This window comes from Dromiciops gliroides, chromosome 2 (assembly GCF_019393635.1).
Source record: "Dromiciops gliroides isolate mDroGli1 chromosome 2, mDroGli1.pri, whole genome shotgun sequence".
Lineage (NCBI taxonomy): Eukaryota > Metazoa > Chordata > Mammalia > Microbiotheria > Microbiotheriidae > Dromiciops > Dromiciops gliroides.
In genome coordinates this window covers 576,006,543-576,032,201 of record NC_057862.1, presented here as the reverse complement: position 1 = coordinate 576,032,201, position 25,659 = coordinate 576,006,543, and the positions used below count along the sequence as shown (strand labels likewise).

The 25,659-nt window shown below is 36.9% G+C and overlaps 1 pseudogene; it reads right to left on the bottom strand.

Moving 5' to 3' along the window:
• LOC122739321 overlaps positions 1 to 25,659 on the bottom strand; it is a 92,748-nt pseudogene that overhangs the window by 65,317 nt on the left and 1,772 nt on the right.

The following is a 25,659-nucleotide window of genomic DNA, read 5'->3' as shown; positions in this document are numbered from 1 at the left end:
CAGAGAACCAAGAAAATTATCAGGGTGAGTGGTAGAAACATGGAACAAACAGGGACTGCAACATTGATATTTTATTTGGGAAAATGTTGTGAGAATTTTATATGCTTTTTACTGTGTTCATGTGGATATATGGAACATTTGATATCTTCAAATAGTTAGATTTCAAAATCTAACCTATTTGCATTAACTTCCCACTTGGAGCCCATGAAGGATATGTTGGTAACAGTATGATTATTTTCTGTGAGTACTAATAGACACTAATGGTAGACTTTTCTCAAAGAATAAAAAGTTTACTCAGATGGTGAGATAATTTTACAGTTGAGCTAAATGACCAGAGAGCATTTTTACAGCTACTTAAGTAAGTTAATATTGATTTTATTACACTTTTTCTATTATTTTATAAGGAAAAGTAGTGAGAATATGAGGTGTCTGAGTCTGTTGGCTGCTTTTATGAACCTGCCTGCCTGCTTTTTTATTAACCATTTCCTGCTTTTCTAGGTAGTTGTGCAGACTACACATGGGCCCGTGCCGCTAGGTCAGCAAAACAGAATCAAGGGGGAAAAGTCAAAAATGTGTAATCTGATAGAATTCAGCCCTTTAGCATGCGCACACTCACATACATTTTATGTCCTGAGCTTGGGTTACCTGTTTTCTAGGGAACAGAGTAAAACCCCCTTGTTGAAATGCTAATGGTAGGGTTGGGAGGTCTCTGATTAGAGTAACCAGAAAACATCTCCACAAATCCCCATTTTCCAGAATTGCAACTTATAGAACTCTTGGGACCGGCCCTTTTGTTGTTGTTGTTCAGTAGTTTTTCAGTCATGGTCGACTCTTCATGACCCCATTTGGAGTTTTCTTAGCAAAAATGCTGAAGTAGTTTGCCATTTCCCTCTCCAGATCATTTTGCAGATAAGGAAACTGAGGTATATAGGTTTAAGTGATTGTCCAGGGTCACACAACTAATGTTTGAGGCCAGATAGTGTCTCTGCCTTATCTGTGTAACGATTGGAATAATGCCACCTGCTGGAGACTTACTGTAGAAGAGTTCTGCCCATGAAGCAAAGGTCTTTGAGGGCAAGACCAGGAGTCTTTTCTTTGGCGTCAGGAAGTGATGTGGGCTAGTGGGAGGAGGAAGGAAGAGACTGGCGCTCCATCTCAGGCTCTTTCCTGGGGACTCTGGTGGAGAGTGGAGCTAGAAACCTGCTCTCCCTTTAATAGATAGATGAATGTAGGCCTTTCTCTCTCTTTACCAAATTCTTATTCTCCTTAATAAATGCCTAAAAGTCTAACTCTTGCTAAAGCTTATAATTTATTGGCGACCACTCATTAGATATTTTAGACAGTCTAGCTAGAATTTTAGCCCTTAACATCTGATACTTAATTCATTGTCAATTTGCTTCAAATAATGACTAAGAATGTTAATAGGATCATGGCTTTATACCTGGAAAAGACTCTAGATATCCCAACCCCTTCATTTTACAGACAAGGCACTGAGGCCTATGGAGGTGAAATAACTTAACCAAGGACCCATAATAGGTTGTTAGTGACAGAAGCAGAATTCAAATTCAGTTCCTCTGGCATTAATTTTGGTAGCACATTGTAACTCATACTACAAAAAATACCGAGGTCATACAATTACTGAAATTTTCATGTTCCTTTAATGAGTGATCAAATAATGGTTGTTACTTATTTCGCTAATTTACTTAACCACTCAGACCTATTTGTGCTGTTCCTCTCAAGACATTTCTGAGTTTCTTGTTTCTGGAGTCACTCTGCCTTTGTTGCTTTTTATTAAAATCAGATCTACAAGTCTCTGGAAAAAAAAATAAAAGAATAAGTCATCTAGTTATCCAGCAGCATTGTAGCTTGCTTCCTCTGTTTGGAAAGGATGCGTGAGATTTGTATGTTCTAGATGTTTCCCTCTAGTTTTCCAAATCTCAGGCCACTGTATCATTTAATGTATGTTTATACTTTGCCCTCTAACATGATTTTTCACTTAGACTGAAATGTAAATACAGCTGTTGTCACAAATTGTCTCGACCTGTCAGATCTTTGTTCCTGTAAAATTAGAATTGGGCAAGATGAGGGCAGGTCTCTGAAATGGAGTTTGGGTGGTCCTAAGCTTTTATTCGAAGGGGCTGGAAGTCAAAGAAGTTAGGTGGCCCCATGAAACTTTCTTTGTAGTCTCCAGCTGTGCCTTCTTCACAAGGATGTGTTTTATTTTATTTTATTTTTTGTCTTTAGACCTTACCAGTCCTTAATATACCAGGCTTTAATATGGTTGTAGGATTATTGTTATTATTTTTCTACAAACATGTTATTTGAGGACTTTGGCCTTAATAAATTAAAATTAAAATATTTTTGGATTAAAATAAAACCAGACTCTGCTACTTATATGGGAGGCTGTTGAGTTTTCAAATACATAGGTAACAAAAGGTAGATTTATTATTTTTTACTTTCAATTAATTAATTTTTATTAATGCATAAATTCTGTTATTTTTAATTAATTTTTAATGTGAGGTGTCATCTTTATCAAGAGGCAATATATCATGGTGGATAGATCAATAAGGTGTGGAGTAAAGGAGACCTGAGTTCAGGTCCTGGCTCTGACATACATTAGTAACATGACCACAGGGAATCCATTTCCCCTCTCAGTATCTAAGGCAATACTTTAAATAAGTGACAGAAAATTCCTGATCTGCAAAATTTCCACAATGGGAGTTATTACATAGATAAATTTAGGCCTGCAAACCAATACTTCCCACCCCTTCTCAAAAATTTGTAATTGTCATTTTACAGTTGTTCTTGTCATGATCCAGTTTGGAGTTTTCTTGGCAAAGTTACTGGAATGGTTTTTGCATTTCCTTCCACTCATTTTACAGTTGAGGAAACTGAGGTAAACAGGGTGAAGTGACTTGCCTGGGGTCATACAGCTGGTATAAGGCCAGATTCAAACTCATGAAGATGAGTCTCCCAGCACTCTATCTCCTGTCCCACCTATCATTTGCATGGGCCTTGGTTGACGGCCCCCTTCTGACTAATAATAAGATTTGGAAAGTTCTTTATCTCTCTCTCTCTTTAAAATCTCTTTTGATTTTCACAAAAACAAACAAAAAACCGTGAGGCAAATACCATAATTACCATCATTACCATTTTATAGGTGAGGAAACTGAGGAAAGTCTGGAAGACAAGTTAAGTGACTTGTTGATGGTCACACATCTGGTCAATACCAAAGGTAAGATGTGAACCCAGTTCTCTACTAACACAAGTCCAACACTCTTTCCACTATACCATGTCCTTTTGGCCTGGATTTGTAATAAATTAAATTTATTTTACTATGAGTGGCTGTAGAAGATTAAAACACTGGCAATGAGAACAACACTGGGTACATAGGAAGTAGTCAATAAATACTTATTGATTAGATTAAATGCCTCAATTAGAAACCTAGTTCTTAAACAGAATGGGAAAAAAGTTAATGGCAGAATTCAAGGTACAGACTAGAAAGGCTCATATTCTTCCCCAATAATTTCACAGGATGATGGATTGGGGCCATTTTGAGTTGATTGTCAAAGTCATTTTGATAAAAGTGACCCCCTAAACACTGATTAGAGAAGTATTTTTGTTTCCAGATATGTACCCCTGTATCATGTTTTGGTGCTTGAAATTGGTAGTCCTTTATGTTAAGGTCTTTTCCCTACAGAATCAGTCTGAAGGAATGTTATTGGCCATATCTATAAAAGATGCTAGGTGGCACAGTGGATAGAGTTCTGGGCCTGAAGTCAAGAAAACTCATCTTTGTGAGTTCAAATCTGGCCTTAAACACTTAGACACTAGCTGTGTGACCCTGGGCAAGTCATTTAACCCTGTTTTCCCCAGTTTCCTCATTTGTAAAATGAGCCAGAGAAGAGAATGGGAAACCACTCTATCTCTGCCAAGAAAACTCCAAAAGGGGTCACAAAGAGTGGGATATGACTAAAATGACTGAACAACAACAACAACAACAACAAAAATCCTCATTATAATGTTCCCAACAAGTCATTGCTTGAAGACCTTCAGTGAGGGGGAACCCACTACTTTCTGAGGTAATCCATTTTGCTTTCAGATGTTCTAATTGTTAGAATTTTTTTCCTTTTATCTAACCTAAACCTTCCTTTTTGTAATTCCTACCCATGGTTCTTAGTTCTGCCCTCTGGGGCCAAATAGAACAAGTCTAATTTCTCTTCCATGTTATACCCTTTCAAATACCTGAACACAGCTATCACCTTTTTCTTACGTTTTCATTTTTTCAGACAGAATATCCCCATTATTTTTTCCATCAGTCCTCATATGACATGCACTTTAAGGACTTTCAATATCCTCTTTGCTCAACTCTGTAAACTCTCCAGTTTATCAATGCCATTCCTAAAATATGGCTCTCAGAACTGATTTACAATACTTCTGAATGACGGTTAAAATATATCCAAAAGTAAAAATGGCCTATGTTGGAAGATAGTGGGTTTAAAATAAGAGCTGGAGGAGCAGTTGTACAGAGAGAATTGGAACAGAGAGAATTCTTTTTCAAGTATGGATTGGATTAAATGGCCAGCTGGAAACCCTTTCTAGCTCTGAAATTTTGTCAGTGTGTGACTCAGATGTAGTCTTACCAGGGCAGAATAGAGTGGCACTATAATTTCTTCATTTTTCAGAATACTCCTATTAACATGTAAACCTGTAATGTGTACACATAGTGTGGCAGTGAAGAGAATGTTTGTCTTGTATTCAGGAGATACTTAGGTTTAAACCTTACCCCGGCCACTTCCTGTAGGTATCTAGGTGGCACAGTGGATAGAGCTCCAGGCCTAAAGTCAGGAAGACTCATCTTCCTGAATTCAAATCTGGCATTAGACACTAGCTGTGTGACCATGGGTAAATCCCTTAACCCTGTTTGCCTCAGTTCTTCATCTGTAAAATGAGCTGGAAAAGGAAATTCAAACCACTCCAATAAACTTTGCCAAGAAAACTCCAAATGGGATCGCAAAGAGTTGGACAACTGAAATGACTAAACAACAAACTTACTACCTGGACAGGTCACTAAACACCTCTGAACTTTTGTTTCCTCTCTAAAAATTTAGGACAATAATACCTGTAGTTTTATTCCATAGAACCAAAATAAGTGTTAATACATAAGCACTTTGAAAATCTGGGAGCATTTTATAAATATCAGCTGATATTATTCCAGATTTGTAATTGTTTCAATGTGGATACTTCTTCCTCTGATGAAGGTTGTGATCCATTTACATTTTTAATATATGGTCCTTGGGAGTTGCTATGGCTCAAAAGGTGATGACTTCCCTCAAATAGAGTCTGGCCTTTGAACCACAAAAGTAATAGTTTTCAAAGAGACAGGATTAACTTCGTATCTTTATGAAGACTTTAGTGAAGTAAAGATCAAATATAACAATGAATGTTGATTCACTGATTGGTAAGTATTAATCAAACAGTGCCATATATAAGCCACACTTAATTATTACAAGATTAAATTTAGCTAATTTACTGAATTAACTTATAAGTTTAGATTCATTAGAGAATGGGACACAAAGCAGGTGAATACTCATGGGTGAAAGAGAAAAGGGAAAGATCTGTGTCACAGGATTCTGCTAAGGACACTAGAGAGAGATTGGACACCAGAGATGTGGGTCTTAGGCAGCTAAGGTAGAGAGTGGGGATGGGGAATCTGAAGACAGAAATTAGTTTGAGGTAGATGGCAAAATAAATTTCACTTTTAGCATACATTTTCTGAGGTTGGATTTGGTACTACATGTGTTTGAAGTGAGGCCTTCCTTGGGGCCCCATTGAAGCATCAAGATGTCAGCTTCCTCTTTCCTAAACTAGACTCCTCCCTTCCACCCCAACTCAGTCAAAAATTACTTTCTTTGAGGCCAGAGATGTAGAATGTTATATCTTAAACAAATAAATATATAAATTGCTTAACAGTCGACGTAGCCTCTTTCCTCTAAAGAGACCAGGTGAGGGTACAGAGGCTGTTTCATCCCATCTTTTCTAGGGCTTTCAGACTTCTTCTGTCCCCCTAGCTAGTGCATCAGCTTTGATTCTGGACAGTATATTTCCAGTTTTGAGGGTGGCCAGGTTTTCAGTGTTCTTTATGTGGGTTATTCTCAGCCCACATGTTAAAAATAATCCATGGCGGGAAGGAGGGGTGCTCAACTTTATGACTAAAAACAATCTCTTGGGAGCCAAAGAAACACACAGATAATGTTTATTCCCTATGCTAAAAATAGGCAACCTGGTATTTTTAGTCAGTTCACCAAAATATGGTGTCTGGACTCAAATTCAACTGTGGGTGCCAGGCTTCATGGGCTAGCATTAGGGTTGCAGGCAGGGAAGCAATGGTTGAGGGCAGAAATTTAAGAAAAGAGAAGTTTCTATTGCAACCAATTTAAGGTTCCCAAATAAGGAGTTTGTAGTCTAATTTCCAACATTTTCATAGTTGGAGGAACCCCCCCAACAATATACATATGAAAAAATGCCAAGGAATTATTGAGTGCCTAAGACTTATGGCTATTACATCCTAGATTGTAAAATATGGTCACCACTTTCCCTTAAAATTAGGAAGGAGTATTCTGGGATTACAACACGATTAATTTGTTTGCTCACATATAAATTATAAATGATTCAACTAATTTTAAAAAATTGCCAAAGTTAATTCAACCCATAGGGATTTGTTTTTTTTAAACCATCTTCCCCTAAAACCTCATTTTGAGATATAGTTTAATGCAGTTTTCTCCTTCACTGCCTGAACTAAATCAGTACTTTTAGAAAATATGAGGGCCTTGGTCAAGGGTTTCATACATGCTGCTACCTGTACAAAGTTCTCATTAGATTCCTTAAGAGTTTGAATATGGGGGAGGGGTCTAGGGCTGCACAGACTTAAATGATTAAGAATAATCCCCCAACAATAGGGAGTGGATTTTTCCTTCTCTTAAAGCCAAGTAGTAGGGGAAATTTCTCTCCTTATTCTTTCTTTTCCTCTTAAACAAAGCGGGCACCAGACTTGACCCCATAGTTTTCTGATCTTGGATCCACTTAAATCCCACTGGATTGAGTTCAGCTCTGAGGTTAAAGGAGGAGGGCAGGGGCATGGAGAACCATAAACACACCCAGAGAAAAGTAATGCTGAGGGTAAGCATCAGACTTACTAATAAAGATAGCATTTTAGTAGCTTCCATGTTGGGTGACTAAACCATCCACCTAATGTCCTCAGCTGAAGGGCAGGGATAAAAATAGGGAAGAATCCACAGATGGTCAGGGGGCCCCCTTCACATGCACAAGGGCCTCTGTTAACCTCAAAGCAAACAAGTTCTATAGCAGAAACATTTTAAGGAATGTTTGATGAAGTGTAGTCAGAAGCTGGAAAATCTTACTCAGACTTTTGACCTGCTGAGGATAGATTAGAGTAACTTGGTCCCTCTCAGATATTTAAAGTCCTTGTATAGCAATATTGTGGCTACAGATGGGTATGTTATCAAGCTATGTGCTCATTATATAAGCCATGGAAAGTTAAGCTTTTAAAACCACTACTTCTGTTGCGTAACCATTCTAGGATATGACAGGTGTTGCAGTTGGCTAGAAACAACGAGGGGGGTGGGGCATAGAGCCAAAGAACTCAAAGACTGAAAGAATCATGGAGAATTCCTTCTACCATTCTATGTTCTACCATTCTATCATTTTAAGTCATCCAGTCCTGGCCCTATATTTTGATGGATCTATGATTTCATCATTTAGTTACTCCTGTCAATGGTTACACCTGCCATTCTTGCCTATGGTGGTGGTAGTGGGGTTTTCTCCCTGAACCTGCTAGCAGTCTTCCTTTAATTCTCTTGACATTGCATAGATGCCATGGGAACATATAGGCTTTTTGTTGGTTTTGCCACATTATCAATCTACCTCCTTTTCTGATTATATAGTCTTTTAATAGCATCCTTTATGCTGCTTTTCTTGCATCATTTCTAATCGGTAATCTGTCATAACCCTATTTGTACTCTACTATGTACACCTCCATTGCCTTTAGGTGATGGCTAACTTGAACTGTTTAGAGACTGTGGTATTTAGTGACTTGTAGCCATACATCTATCTCTAGATACATCCACTAAAATGAGCCTGAACAGATCAAGATATGTAAATACTTCCACAGGAAGATGTTCCATCTCATGATTACATCTGTGAGATTAGGTGGAAATATTCTTGTACCATTCTATATCTGTAATTGAGTTCCTTTCTGAAGGAAATAATGCATTTTGAGTGGTGACTTTTTCAGATAAGTTTTAAAAATTCCATTTTTAAACATCTTACCACTGAGAAGTAGATGAGATTGGATTCATTCATTTTCCTTAGGTCTCTGTGAACTGGTCTCTGCATCATAGATTTATTTAATGGGCCTGATCAACTTTATGACTTCCATTAGGAAGATTTAGGTGAAGTATATAAAGGTCTTAAGAAAAAGGACAAATTTGAGTATCTGCCGTATTGTGCTGAAAGGGAAACCCAGAATGAGAGAGGGACCCACTCTGCCAGGCCACACAGAAAGTTAGTGGCAAAGGTGGGAGCCCACAGATTCTGACCAGCTCCCAAGTGGTGACCGCTGCCCCAAGGTTCCTTCTGGTTAATGATTTGCTTTCACTTGAAATTTAAAAATAAAAAGAAGCTGAAATTTCTCTTCTCCCTTATGCTGTTCCTCCCCCACCCCATACACACACACACACACACACACACACAACACAAACACACTTTTTTGACTTGAGGTTTTTTGGGACTTGTTGGGGCTTGTTCGGTTACATCTCTGACACACCTAGACACAGTGCCATGTGTGTATGAGGAGCTTGAAAGTGAGCAAATGGTACAACCCACCAGTGATTTGACAGTCCAACCTTTCTTCTCCATGCACCCGGGGAAGAGATTTTTTCATTTCATTACTACATCATTCACAACTTGCTGTCACCAAGCCAAGAATCACATAACCTTATCCTGCACTCACATTAGCACGAATAATTTAAATCAACATTTCTGTTAGTTATATTGGGGGGAAAATTGTTGTTTGGGAAATTGGGTGCATCCACTGGGTGTGTTGATGGTGGTATGTTTTTCTTGCTCTCTGTAGGCTCAAGTGCTTGTCTAAATATGGTACCCTAACACTGCTTGTGTTGTCTTGGTGGAGCTGGTAAGATTTCTCTTCACTACCTCATATGCTATAGTATCAACAAAATCCTGTCTTTGTAATTTTCATGGTTTCAGTGTGAGAGGTGTGTGTGTGTGTGTGTGTGTAAGAGAGTGCAAAGGAGGGAGAGAAAGTATGAGTTCTCCACAAACTGCCAAAACTCAGTGTTTGTTGAAACAAATTCATTTCTCTGTTCTTCTACTTGGTTACCCAAACATTCTTTTGACTCCACCACTATGACCTGGGCATCCTGTTGTCAGCATAAAAGCACCAGAATGAGCCAAACCCTTGATGGCCAGTTAGAAGACCTGTCCCAATCCTATCCACACTTGGATTTTCCTCTAAGCTTTTTAAAAAAATGAATGAAGTACAAATGGATGATAAGCATTTAGTAAGTGCTTACTATGTGCTAGGGAATGTGTTTAGCACTGGGGATACAAATAAAAGCAAGAATGATAGGCCTTGCCCTCAAAGGACTTACACTATAATGAGGGCAGATGATACATAAAGGGTACAATGGAAGGGGAAACTTAATAGGGCAGAAGAAAAGAAAAAAAACCCCAGAGGAATAAATATTATAGAAAAGAGTTTTAAAATTATATATGTCCAGGGAAATCTTTATTAACTAGTAATCTATTAATTACATATCCATTAACATATATCTAATATCATATATTGGTTCCAAAAGGTTTGTCATGCCGAGGTAGGCGTGGGGATAAACTCTCACTCTCTATAAAATGCTCCAATGGCATGAGTCTCAAAGAGCCTCTGACAACCGAAGCCCAACTCCTGGCCTTCTCTTGGCAGAACTGTTTCCACTAACAGGAGAAGGGGAGAAGGTGAGTCACTGGCACCTTAAAACCAGTCGCTTCAGGCAGGTGGGGCTCGTTAGTCTTGGCAGGCAACCCGCCTAGGGGAAGGAACCCTGATTTTAAACCTCCACTGCCTTGTGGCTATACCCATATATGGGAAAGGCTTCGGGAGTTAACCCCGAGGAAAAATCAGGAGTCGGAGTCCCTTAGGCAGTTGGATGTTGGACATCACATCCCTCTGGCAACTCCTGCGGAGGCACTGGTGCCAAACTGTATTGGCTCTGCCTCTCCTTTGGATCCACCAATGTTGTGGAGAGGGAAAACCTGCTGCATGGGCAACAGCTTGTTTTCCATATTGATCCACCCAGGCCAGCGCCCTGGAGAGGACACTCTGGCTACTCCTCATGGGGTAGATACAACACGGGATGCGGCAGTTACCAATTATAAGTCACTCAGGAGCTGCGGCTCCTACATTGGACTGCACAGCCACACTGTGGCCTGTGGCTCTTCAAGGTGCTGATCCATGGTCATCCGCGACTGGTGGAGGCCTACTACTACTACATATCTATTACCCTGAACTCTTCTTAGTTTACAATATTTTGATGATATTTGTAATGTTAATCCTATGGAGCTCTGGAAGGCATTGTCTTTCTGAGTCATTAAAATATTACATTCTGTCTAGTTTTAGTTATAAGTGGATTTGTTTGGATTCTAATTCTTTTAAAATAGGCAATCATATATGGAATACACACACATATTCTTGTTAATCAGAATATTTGATTAACTTGAATATCTGTTTCCCAACTTTTCAAGGTCACCAAGTTGACTAAAAATGGTGTACTAATAGTTTCCACTTATGCCATATTTTTACAAGGTATCTGAGGGAGAGGAATGTACCAAAATCATGGATAAAAATCTCAGGTCATATTAATATTAAAAATATAGCAACCTAATATTAAAAATATAGCATCAATAGCTGCTGAGTGATAGATCTATTTTTCAATTTATACCAAATGAGCATGAATCCACCAAACATGAAGTAAGAGCACTCTTAGTGAGGGTATTTGCATTAAAAAAACAGGCTTTTGAAAGTGGTATTCTGTAAGGGATCACAAGGAGATTGCATAGGCTATAGGATACCACTTTGTTTATTGTTTGTTGACCGTGATACAGCATTTGGTTGATTAGAGCCAAATGTTACCTTTTTTTTTGTTTTTTTTTAGTGAGGCAATTGGGGTTAAGTGACTTGCCCAGGGTCACACAGCTAGTAAGTGTTAAGTGTCTGAGGCCGGATTTGAACTCAGGTACTCCTGACTCTAGGGCTGGTGCTCTATCCACTGCGCCATCTAGCTGCCCCCAAATGTTACCTTAAAGGATCTTTTCCAACAAGGTTTCTGCATGCATAAATTAAAATCCCCAATATTCCTTGAAAACAACGGAAAAAACCTTGTTCAAAAACTCTGAACATAGTCATCAGATGACACATAAAATGGAAATGCATGCTCATCAAAGGTCCTCGGTACCATGATGGATGAGTTCAAGTTTAAAAGGCATTCTTTGTCTATGGTTAAGTCTTAAAGATGGTTGTGTTTTCAGAAGATATTATGCTGATTGGCTTAAGACCTGTTATTATTAAATCTGTCATTGTCCATGGGCATTTTAACATTTTTATTAATAATTTGGATGAAAGCATAGATAGAATATTAAATTCATAGATGACACAAACCTGGGTGTGATAAGTAATACATTGAGTGACAGGGAAAATATCAAAAGATATTAAAAGTCTAGAATGTTGGGTTACCCTTCATAAAGGAAAATTAAATAGGGATGATTTAATGTCCTACACCTTTATTTTGGAAAAATAAGTTTCATAAATAAAAGATAGTGGAAGTACAGCTGGATAACAGTTTGGAAAATACTTGGATGTTTTAGAGGATTGCAAAGTCAATATGAATCAATAATATATTTTGGCAGGAAAAAAACAACAAAACTCTTGTGATCTTAGTCATTTGCATTAAAAGAGTATTATATCACTGAGTGACGTGAGCAGAACCGGGGAACATTGTGCACAGTAGCAGCAACATTGTATGATCAACTGTGATAGACTTGGCTCTTCTTAGCACTGTAATGATCCAAGACAATTCTAAAGAACTCATGATAGAAAATGTTCTCCACATCCAGAAAAAGGGAACTGTAGATTCTGAATACACATTGAACTGTACTTTTTCTATTTTTATGTCTGTTTTTTAATTTTTTTTTGAGGTTTTGCCCTTATGTTTTGATTCCTCTTTCACAACATAACTAATGCAGAAATATTTTGAATGTGATTATACGTATATAAGCTATATCAGATTGCTTTCTATCTTGGGGAGCGGGGAGGGGAGGGAGAAAGGGAGAACATTTTGGAACTAAAAATCTTATGAAAACAAATGTTGAAAACTATCTTTACATGTAACTGGAAAATAATAAAATATTTTTAAGATTAAAAAAAGAGTATTCTCTCCAGAACTAGGGTAAATGATGACTTGACAGTTGTATTTCCAGCTGCGGGAAAGGGAATATGGGTTGAAATAGATTAAAAAAAATTCATAGTCATATAAAATGCTATAAATCATTATTTATTAGAGAAATGCAAATTAAAACAACCTTGAGATATCATTTTATACCTATCAGATTGGTAAAATGTTTGAAGGGGAAAACAATATCGGAAGGGAAGTGAAAAAATTGGGAGACATTCATTGTTGGCAGAATTTTGAACTGATCAAGACTTTTTGGAGAACAGTCTGGAATTATGCCAAAGAGTTCTTAAATTGCCTATACCCTTTGGTCCAGCAATACTACTACTAGGTCTATTTCCAGAGATGATGAGGGGAAAAGGAAAAGAATCTATATGTTCTAAAATATTTATACCAGTTCTCTGTGGTGTTGAGGAATTGGAAACTGTGCTGATGCCTGTCAATTGGGGAAGGGCTAAACAAGTTGTCGTGTATGATAAATTGTAATACTACTGTTCTATAAGAAATGATGAGCTTAATGATCTTAGAAAGACATGGAAAGACTTGCACAAAATAATGAAGAGTGAAATGAGAAAGAACCAAGAAAATTTTGTATACAATAGCAGCAATATTATTGTAAGAACAACTTTGAGCAAATAAGTAATTTTGACTATTATAGATACCCAAAGTAACTACAAAGGACATATGAAAGAAGACACTATCTGTATCCAGAGAAAGAACTGATGAATAGAAGTATATATAGAATTATTTTACACACACACATGCACAAACAGACATACACATATTTGTGTCTAATAGTAGCCATCTCTAGAGTGGGGAGGGAAGGAGAAAAAGGAAAAAATACGGGATAACTTTATTATATCTTTAAAAGGAATAGCAACAACCAATATTTTGCTAATCCACTGTTGGTGGAGTTGTGAAAATATCCAACCATTCTGGAAAGCAGTTTGGAGCTATGCCCAAAGGGCTGTAGAATTGTGCATACCCTTTGATCCAGCAATACCCAAAGACATCTCTAAAAGAAAAAAAGACCTATTTGTACCAAGATTTATAGCAGCTCTTTTTGTGGTGGCTAAGAATTGGAAATCAAAGGAACGCCCATCAATTGGGGAATGGCTAAACTAACTGTGATATATGAAGGTGATGGAATATTATTGTGCAATAAAAAATGACAAGCAGGATGACTTTAGAAAAGCTTGGCAAGACATGTATCATATGATGTATTGAGAAGTGAGCAAAACCAAGAGAGAGAGAGCACTGTACACAGAGACAACAATAATGTTTGATGAAGAACTGTGAATGACTTGACTTTTCTCACCAATGCAATGATCCAAGACAATCTCAAAGGACTATTGATGAAATATACTATCCACATCCAAAGAAAGAACTGATATTGATGGAACAGACTGAAGCATGTTATTTTTCACTTTTTTTTTTTTTTTGCAGGGCAATGAGGGTTATATGAATTGCTCAAGGTCACACAGTAAGTGTCAAGTGTCTGAGGCTGGATTTGAACTCAGGTCCTCCTGAATCCAGGGCCAGTGCTTTACCTACTGCACCATCTCGCTGCCCCTATTTTTCACATTGTTACAATTTTTGTGTGTGATTAAGTTTGCTTGTACGCAGTGACAAGTATGGTGATGTTTTACATCATCATACATGTATGACCCATATCAGATTGTTTGCCGCCTTGGGGAGGGAGGAAGGGAGGAATTATTCTCTAACACTATTCTACCGTATTATGGAAATGTTTGTTTCATTTAAGTTCAGAATAAAATAAATACTTTAAAAAATTAAATGATGCATACTTTTCCCATATGTAAGTTGCATATAATAGATTTGCAGTTTCATGTTCAATCTTTTAAAAAATTGTATTATGTTATGGAAATGCTCATTTTATTCTGTAAATTAAAAAATAAAAAAATTAATTGATTAAAAATATGGTCTCTGTGGTCCTTTATAACTCTGACATCCTATAAGGTAAAGATCATATTAAGGTTTCAAATGTGGGATAGTGGTGAATGATAAAGGACAGTGAAAGAAATAATGAATTTAGAAGAAGGGCTGGGGTTAGAGGACAAGAGAATAAGGTCCATTTTGGGATGTCAGTGGGAATGATACTGAGGTGAATATTCATTGTTGACATTTGGAGCTCAGAAGAGAGGTCAGACCTGTAGATATTGATTTGGGAATCTGTTCTAAAAAGGAGACAGTTGAATCTGTGGGAGTGAATGAGATTTCCAAGAAGAAAGAGCATAGAGAGAAGCCAAATTACAAAGGTTTAAGGAGAGAGTTGGTAGTGATGGACTTGAGATATCTTAGAGGAAACTTTTTCAAATTTAACAGTGAATGGGAGGAGAGAGATGGGGTGGTAGTTGTATAGGTAGCCAGGTTATAGGAATGATTATTATTATTATTTAGATTTAGGATAATTGAAAAAGTTTATAGACAGATGGGAAGGAGAGAATAGAGAGGGATAGATTAAAAATAGATCAAAGGTACATAAAGTAAGCAGAGAGAAATACATATACAATGTCTAAAACAATGTAAATGGAAAAAACCAGTTACTACGGAGCAACTGAATGTTGAAAATCATAAATAACAAGCTTAAATCCAAAAAAGAAATAAAATATTTCTCCTCTCCTTTTCTGAGGTCAGCATCCATAGGCGTGGAACATTGCATCTAATGCCAGATTTATTTTTTTTATGTGTTCATCAATCCATAATTTTTTTCTCTATTGCTTTTTTGTTTGAAGAAAAACCTTCATTAGAGAGGATCTCTTGGGAGTGTAGGAGTTGATAAAAATACAGGAGGGAGAGGAAATGACTCCTACAGCAAAGTCTTGGAGGAATTGAGGAGATGATCTAGGGTATATGAAAAAAGGAAAGAATAACAGTATATAGAAGCATTTTGATGGATTCAATATTCTCAGTGAACTGGAATGCCAAGTAAGTGTTATGTAAACCTGAAGTTTAAGGTTTTGAGGAGTGAGAAAAAAGTTTTGACTGATGTCATTTAGTTCAACCTGTATTAGAACAAAAATCCTGCAGTATTCCTTACAAAGGGTCATCCAGCTTCAACTTGAGGTGTACCTTGTAAAGGGAAACAGACTCCTACAAATATAATTCATCCTTCTTTAAAAAAATTAATTGTCCCCCCATTTATTTATTTCACACTACTTTTGAAAAAAATTTAATTGTTAGGAAGTTTTTTTATATTGAGCTGAATTTTTTTTCTTTACAATTTCCACTCATCGCTCCAAGTCCTGTCCTTTGAGGTTAATCATGACAGCTATCTTCTCCCAAGCATTCTCTTCATCGTGCTAATAGTCCCCAGTTCCCTCAACTGATCCTTTTTGATATGTTTTAAAATATATTTTGCTAATATATTTTATTACATTGCCTAGATTTCTTCCCATATCCCTCCCATCATTTTTCCTAGAAAACTTTCACTCATAATACATATTTTTTTAAAGAAAGCAAAAGAGAAAGAGAAAAAATATAAGCAAAATCAATCAGTACATTGAAAAACTCCAAAATTATATCCAATGTTCCATACCTGTAGACCCTCCATCTCTGTAAAAGCAAGGTCTTTTCTTCTTTGGCACCAACCTTGCTTTTTGTGATTTTGCAACATCTATTTTTCATTGTATGGTAGTTGTTCTTTCCGCTTACATAGTCGTAGCCATTATGCACATTTTTTTTTCTGGCTCTGCTTACTATACTTTTCATCAGTTCATGCAAATCTTTCCCTGTTTCTCCATATCTATAAAGTTTGTCACTTATTACTTCACAGTAATATTTCATTGTGTTAACTTATCACAATACTTGGTCATTCCCCAACTGATGGGCATCTAATTTATTTCCAAATCTTTGCTACCACAAAAAGTGCTACTATAAACATTTTGGTGTATATAGAGTCTTTCTTTCTGTCAAAGTCCTCCTTGGGGTTTATACCTTACAATTTGAATCTCTGGATAAAAGAACATGGCATTTCAGTCCCTTTATTTGCATAATTACAAATTACTTTCCAGAGTCATTGTGCTAACTCAGAGCTCCACCAATAATCCATTAGTATAAGGATTTGCATGAACTGATGATGAGTGAGATGAGCAGAACCAGAAGAACATTATACACAGTATCATCAACATTATGTGTTGATCAACTGTGATAGAGTAGATTTTTCTCACCAATCCAATGGTACAAGAAAGTTCCAAAGGACTCATGATGGAAAAGGCTCTCCAAATCCAGGAAAAAAAGAACTGTGGAATATGGATGCTGATTGGACCATACTATTTCTTTTGTTTTTGGTGCTGTTGTTTTTCTTTTTTGAGGTTTTTCCTTTTTGCTCTGCTGTCTAGGGGAGGGAGGGAGAAAAATTTGAAATTGGAAATCTTATATAAACAAATGTTGAAAACTATCTTGACATGTAGCTGGAAAATAATAAAATACTTTTATTTTTAAAATAATCCATTAATATGTCCATCTTTCTACAAGCTCCCCAACATTAATTATTTAATAGCATATTTTTTATTTCCTTCATTATGGCGGTTATCTTCCTCTGAATATTCTAAAATTTATTGTAACATTATAATATTTAAAGCTGAAAGGTACCTAAGAGATCAAGTCCAACTTATACATTTTACAAATGAAGAAACTAAGGACCAGAGAGTTCAAGGTTATAAAACTGGTAAGTACTAGATCTAGGTTGTGAATCCAGGTTTTTCTCTCTCCAAAATCAGTGTCTTTCTATTGTATTACTTTTCCTCTTGCAATGACTAATGGACATCCCTTTTTAAAAAAAGTTACATTTAGAACCAAATATGTTCCTTCAAATGTCTTCTGACCAGGGAAGACTACTGTAACTGAATTTCCTCCATCCCTGGAATGTTCTCTTTCCTCACCTTTTTTTTTTCTTTTTTTTTTCTTCCTCACCTTTTGTCTCTTGAAATCTTTGGCCTACTTCAAATTGAGCTCAAGCCCCACTTTTTGTGGGAGGATTTTCCTGCCTCTCTCCAGATGCACTTATTACCTTCCCCTCTAAGATTACTTTCCAACTACTCTATGTACTTTGCACATAACTATTTATGTACCTGTTATTTTCCACCCTTGAAATGTAAGCTATTGAGGGTAGGTTCTGTCTTTGCTTTTTCTTTGTATCGCCAGTGTATAGCACCAGGCCCTATTATGTATTGGGTTTAATTCAACACTTAATCAATGTTTGCTGCCAGGTTAGCAGTCAAATTCTGTTAATTTGGTCTTTGACTACATCAATAGAGGTATACAGAAGGCCTTAGCCTTCTAGACCTCATTCTTTTAGGACTATGCCACACTTTGTGTTCTTCTTTAATTACCTGTTTTTGCTTCCATCTTACATATGTATCCTTTAAAAAAAATCTGAGTTGGTGGATGAGTTTTCTTTAAATGTTTTTCTTGTTTCTTCCTTTTGGAATGATTTGTATTTGTGTCTCAAAAATTTCATTCATGATAGCTTCATTTCCCTCCTGGTCTAATTTCTCTTGTAAAATTTTGGGGGGCAGCTAGGTGGCACAGTGGATAAAGCACCACCGCTGGATTCAGGAGGACCTGAGTTCAAATCCGGCTTCAGATACTTGACACTTACTAGCTGTGTGACCCTGGGCAAGTCACTTAACCCTCATTGCCCAACCAAAAAAAATAATAAAAAAAAATTTGGGCTATTTTTGTACTACCTGGCCTTGTTCTGAATTCTAAAATCTGTTCTCCCCAAATCTAGGGCATGAATCCACTTATGTATGACTTCATTCTCTTTATCAATTATAAATGCTGGCTTGGGGGTAGCTAGATGACACAGTGGACAGAGCACTGGCCCCGGAGTAAGGAGTACCTGAGTTCAAATCCGGCCTCAGTTAACTGGCTGTGTGACCCTAGGCAAGTCACTTAACCCCAATTGCCTCACAAAATTAAAAAAAAAATAAATGCTGGCTTGACATGATGATTTAGTGGGGTACAGATTAGAAGGTTTGAGATCTAACCATAGCTTACACATAAGCTGTTGAATTTTGACCTTTGTGAGCACCTGTTCCTTTGGAAATTGGGAAAAATATCTGTTGCACCAAACTCTCAGGGTTGCTTTTGATACTCAACTGACAAAAGAATGTTGGATCTGGTGTCAGAAGGCCTGAGTTTGAATCCCTTCTTTTCCACTTAACTACCTATATGATCTGGGTCAACTGACTTCAATTTTCTGAATTTCAGTTTATTTTATCTATAAAATGAGAAGATTGAACTAAATGAACTCAAAGGTCTTTTCCAGATCTAATTATATGAGCCAAAGAAAAATGTATCATGATAATTTGTTGTTGTAGCTGCTCAGTTATATCTGATTCTGTGTGACCCCATCTGCAGTTTTCTTGGCAAAGATACTGGAATGGTTTGCCATTTCCTTTCCAGTTCCTTTTACAGATGAGGAAACTGAGGCAAAGAGGGTGAAGTGACTTGGCCAGGTTCACACAGATAGTAAGTGTTTAAGACCATATTTGAACTTAGGTCTCCCTGACTTCAGGCCTAGCACTCTGTCCACTGTCCCACCTAGCTGCCCGTCACAATAATAGTATTTACATATTTCTTTGAGGTTCACAAAGTGTTTTATAAATAGTATTTAATTTCATCTTCAAACCTTCATTTTATAGATGAGGAAACATTCTGGAAGATTAAGTGATTTGCCCATGGCCACACATCTATCTTGTATGTGCCTGAATTTAGTCCTGTAATCACCTAGTTGCCTAATCTGTTTAATAAACCTTAAATACTATATAAATATGTGTTATTGTTTTATTATTAATAATAATAATTTAAAATATTGTATCAATTTAGATGAGATTCCTATATACTCAGTGGGAATACTATTGAAGTTTAGATCTCTACTCTCAAAACCAACTGGAAAAAGGTAGTAATTTAGGACTCTAGCCTACTGAGTTGTTAGTAATTATAATACTTTCTTTCTGTATATTATGTATGCATATACACATATCTATATATGCATGTTTGGGTTTATATATACATATGTGTATTCACATATATACACGTATACACACATATATATTTATATATGAATGAATTAATGAATGAATGAATGAAGTCAAGAAGACTTATCTTTCTGAGTTTAACTCTGGCCTCAGATACTTACTAGCTATGTAACTCTGGGCAAGTTGCTTTACCCTGTTTGCCTCAGCTTCCTCGTAAGTAAAATGAGCTGGAGAAGAAAAGGACAAACCATTCCAGAATCTTTGCCAAGAAAACCCAAAATGGGGTCATGAAAAGTTGGATGGGACTGAAAACAGCTGAAGAATAACAAAAACAACAACAATTAAACAACAATTATACTATAACATTATACATTATTCTAAAAACAGAAAAAATAAATGTTGGTAGGTTTTTGTCAACCTAGGCATCTAGATATCATAGTGGATAAAGAAATGTACTTGGGAGTCAGGAAAATCTGAATTTAAATACTGTCTCAGACACATAGCTGTGTGGAACTAGACAAGTCAGTTAATTTCTCTAGGCCTTAGTTCCTCTTTAAATGAGGGGGTTGCAGTTGATAACATCCGATTTTCAACTATTCTCCATTTTCATGAGAAACACATTTTAGTTATTCTGAAAAAACACTATTCTAGCTTTATCTAATCTATGATCCTATGAGGTACTGGCAATCCTAGCCACCAGTGAGAATGTTTTTTCTACATGGAAAAATGAATTTAATGTCTAAAGCTTACAAAAACATCTGTAGACCATTCTCATGTATAGAATCTAAGACTTTATTGACAATGGAAAGGAAATTAAACATTGGTTATAGAAGGGAATGACAGTCCTGTTGTTGTTGTTCAGTCATTTCTAACTCTTCATGACCCCATTTGAGTCTTTCTTGGCAAAGATTCTAGAGTGGTTTGCCATTTTCTTTTCCAGCTCATTTTACTTATGAGGAAGCTGAGGAAAACAGGGTCAAGTGGCTTGCCCAAGGTCATATAGCTAGTAAATGTCAGAGATTTGAACTCAGGAAGATGAGTCTTCCTGACTCTAGGACTGGTGCTTTATCCACCTAGAAGCACTATAGGTTGGAGGAACTCTTTGAGGATTTCTGGTGAGAGTGACATATGTACATGGTAAATAGTGCCCTAAAAATGCTATTCCTCTCTGGGTTTTCATAGCTACTTTTTGTTTCTCCCACCCCCATATCAATATTCAGTGGCTTTGAAATACCTTATAAAAGAGCTCTATGATTAATGGGTTCTCAGTAAATGTTTGGTGATTATATAAGGCTTTGCACAATAACTATGCTCCTTGAAGAATTTTTTTTGTGGGGTTGGGAAAAATGAACAGGAATTTTAAGACATACTTAATTTGGACTAGTACAACATTTTTTTTCCTAAATTAAAATAAATTCTTTTTGTACCTTCTCAAATCAATGCAAAACTTGCATAAGGTTAAGTTTTGAGAATCCTCTCCTAAATCAAATTTCTATTGTCAAAGCAGATGGAGAAATCGAAGAAATGATTTAAATAATGTAAGCTCCAAACTCATTGTGTAATGGAGGCATATATTATCTCCCATTTCTCCCCATTCCCTCCCCCCATTAATAACCTCATTTATTTACTTTTCTTTGGTACTATAAGTACAGCCAGAAAGTTGCATAAGAAAGTATACATCCACCAAATGCTGAAGACTTAGTCATGTCCCAAGAATAAGTGTTTTTCATTGGGAAAAACAGTAATATCCTTGATTTTTCCCAGGGGGGTAAAGTTAGTCACTTTTGCCAGTTACTAATACTATAGTTTTTGTATTTTTCTTTAGCTGTTCCATGTGGACTTGGGTGTTTTTTCAGCTCACAGCTGCATTGGTTAGACCAACAATTAGCCTAGTATTTTGAGTCATATAACAAATGTATTTGGTCCAAGGAAATTACAGTACCTATAACAGATGGACATGCTTGAGTCACATATTAACCAACTAGACAGATCCTATATTCTCTTCTGCTAAATTTGAATAATAGCAAGCACTTATATACCTCTGTAAGGTTTGTAAAGTGCAATCAGTGTTATTTCATATAATCCTCACAACAACCCTGTGATGTAGGTGTTATTATTATCGCCCTCATTTTACAGGTGAGGAAATTGAAACTAAGTGAGGGAGTGTCCTGCCCAGGCCCATACAGCTAGTCACTCTCTAAGACAAGATTTGAACATGGTTTTTCCTGACTCAAGTCCAGTATTCTTACCCACTGTCTCACTTAGTATTCCTATACAAATAGGACCTGGACTTGTGATTTCATTGGTATAAAGAACTCTCAGATGAGGAAAATCTCTCTACTGGTACAGGTCAACACTTTTGTAAAGAATTAATTGTTATTTGAGGTTTTTAATGCCTCGGTGGGCACTGGCCTGGGGCTCCGCAAACCCGTTGTTCTCCACCCACTGGTTGTAGCCGTTGCCATGGTGCTGGCACCTCACGTCATCACCACTCGCTGACACTTACATGGACCTGGCAAAATTATAATGATTGGAAGCCTAGTGAGGGCAGTCATGTGACTGTCAGAGCGGCCATCCCATTGGCTGGGGCTGTGTGGGGTTTTTCTGGGATTGGGGGAGGAGAATTGGGCATTCTAGCAGGATGCTGGAAGGTGACAGGAGGTCTGTGGCATCTTCTCAGCTGATTCCCGGGCTATGATATTTTCTCAGGTTGCATAATTTCCCTTTCCCCATTTTATTTCCTTTCCCTTGATCCTGCTGATCCTGTGTGTGTGTGTGTGTGTGTGTGTTTTAAGTTCGTTCTTGTTAAAATAAATGTTAAAATAAATCCTGTTTTGTTTTGAGGGAGGCTGCCGGTCTCCTTCCTTGCCCCAATATTGCGGCAAGCCGCTTAGCTAGCACTCCCCAATTAAAATTTGATCTCCACACTTTTCTATATCTAATAGTCTCAGATGCCTGCCTAGATCACCAAGATGATTAAAATTATATAGCCAGGCTCACATAGTTGTTATATATATATATATATATATATATATATATATATAGAGAGAGAGAGAGAGAGAGAGAGAGAGAGAGAGAGAGAGAGAGAGAGAGAGAGAGAGAGAGAGAGAGAGAGAAGTGGGATTTGAATCCAAGTCTTTCTGGCTCCTAGATCAACTGTGTATCCACTATACCACCTGGTTCCCCGTAAACTTGGGCTTCCCAGCATATAGTACTATCAAAGATTACAAGCAGAGGCTGGCATTTGAGTCTTAAAGGAAGCTAAGGCTTCTGAAAGGCAGAATTAAGAAAGAAGGACATTTCAGGCAAGGGAGTGTACAATGTGAATATACAGTCAGGGGATGTTTTGCCTAGACTAGGAAACATGAACTAGTCCAATTTGGCTGGGTCATAGAAGGGGAAAATGGGACCCGAGGCTGGAAAGGTGGGTTAGTCATATTCTAGAGTTCCTTAAGTGATGGATTAAAGGGTTTGTATTTTATAGTAGAATTAATAGGGAACTGCTGAAAGCTTTTTAGTAGAGGAATAACATGAGAAGACGCATCTTAGAAAGATTATTTTGGCTGATATTGTAAAGTATGGATCAGAGAATGGAGAGATTATAGGCATTAAGACCAATTAGAACCACATTTCAATGAAGCTACTTCAATGAGCTTCAATGAGCTACTTAAGAGCAAGGATGGTTTTTTGCCTTTCTTTGGAGAGTGATGATAAGGCATAAGAAAGGGTGAATAGAAGGAAGTAGATGAATGCAAAAGTTATTTTAGATATGTAATTTACAGAACTAGGAAACTATTTGGATAGAATAGCCAAGAGTGAAAGAAAAGACAAAGGTAACTTCAAAGTTTTTAACCTGTTGATAGATGGTACAATCAAAATGATTAGTAAATATTGGGGGAAATAGTGGGTTTTTTGGGGGGGAAATAATACTTTTAATTTGGACATGTCAAATTTTCACTGCCAGGGGGACATCCGTGTGTAGGTATTTGGTAGCCAGTTGGCAATGTAGGATTGACATTCAGTGGTGAGATTAGGGTTAGATAGAAGTTATCTTTCTAAAGACAGTATTCAAATCCATGGGAGCAGATGAAATCTCCAAGAGAGAAAACAAAGAGAAAAAAGAGGAGAGAGCCAAGGACAGAACCTATAGAGACACTTAGGCTTACTTTTCTATAGGAATAGCTTCCAGGCTAATTTCTCCATCTCCAGTCTCTCTCCCTCTCTAATCTATCCTTCATACTACTGCCAAAGTAATCTTGCTTATATGTAAGAGTTATCATGGCAAATCTTGTGCTAACAAACATTCAGTGGTTCCTCTCTCTATTGTCTACAAAATAAACTTTAAACTCCTTAGCCTTGCATTCAAAACCCATCACAATCTATCTCTGAAATCTCTCTTCCTTTTAAAATTTTGTTCTTTTTTTATTCTGAACTTAATGCCAAATAAAACAAACATTTTCATATGCAAAATAGAACAGAAGAAAAGGATTAAGTATGAAACTGTGAATACTACATAGAGTTTACTTTCTTCATAAATATAATAAATTCAATATGCAATTTTCAAGTAAATTAGATATGTAATTTTCAAAGTTATCCTACTTGTCTGTTTCCCTTTGGTTTTTGTCTGTCCATTTCTCTGCATTTAAATATATTTTCATGACCCTGTTTTCTTTTTTCCCTTTTTTGGAGAGCAATCCTATCACTACCTTCCCCTTGCCTTTCCCACTCTGTCATTAAAAAAGAGAAAGAAAAACAAAAACCTTGTCATAAATATGTATAATCAAGGAAAAATAATTGCCACATTGGCCATGTCAAAAATTTATTTTATTAATCCCCTGTCAGTAGTTTAGAAGCATAGTTCATGATAGATCCTTTGTAATCATAGTTGGCTATTTCATTGATAAGAATTCTTAAGTCTTTCAAAGTTGCTTTTCTTTATGATATTGTTATTCCTGCATGAAATGTTTCCTGATTTTGTTTACTTTTTTACTCTGCTTCTATTCATTCTAGTCTTCTCAGGTTTCTCTGAAACCATCCCTTTCATCATTTCTTACATATTCCATTATATTAATGTGTCATAATTTGCTATGCCATTCTACAATTGATAGGTCACTTAGTTAAATAACACCTAACAGTGCCTATTATGTGCCAGGTATTCTGCTAAGCATAAGGGATACAAAGAAAGGCAAAAAAAAAAAAATCCTTGTTCTTAAGTAGCTCACCATCTCATGGTTCGACAATATGCAAAAAACCTTTAGATACAAACAAGATGCATATACACATGACATATACACTCATATATATGTATACATAACAATATATGCCTGCCTGTGTATATGCGTATATATTTACATACACACAGGATAACTGGGGAGGTAATCTTGCAGAAAGTGAGACTTTTGCTGAGATTGGAAGGAAGCCACAAAAGCTAGGAGGCAGAGATGAGGATAGAACACTTTTGTAATGGAAGACAGCCGGTGAAAATACATTGTCAGGAGATGGAGTTTTGTGTGGATCATAGCATATGTGGAGGGGAGTAAGGTGTAAAAAGGCTAGAGAGGTAGAAAAGGGACAGGTTATAAAGGGCTTAGCAGGCCAAACAGAGGATTTTATATTTGATTCTGAATATAGCAGAGAACCACTGATTTGTTAAATGGTGAAATGGTTAAGAACTACTTACAAGGAGGGAGGGAAACTAGGTGGTGCAGTGGATAGAGCACCAGGCCTGTAGTTAGGAAGACTCATCTTTGTGAATTCAAATCTGTCCTAAAATGCTTATTAGCTGTGTGACCCTGGGCAAGTCACTTAACCCCATTTGTCTCAGTTCCTTGTCTGTCAAATGAGCTGGAGAAGGAAATGACAAACCACTTATGTATTTCTGACCCCAGTTGGGGGTCACGAAGTGTCAGACATGATTGAAATGACTGCACAACAAGGAAGGGAGATCCTTTTGTCAGCCTGGAGGATAGATTGGAGTGGAGAGAGATGATGTACAGAGACTAACCAGTAGCCTATAGAAATAGAGTAGATGTGAAAAGATGAGAATTTGCATCTAGGTGATTGTAGTATCAGAGGAAAGAAGTGGAGATGGAGATGCTAAGAAGGTAGAAATA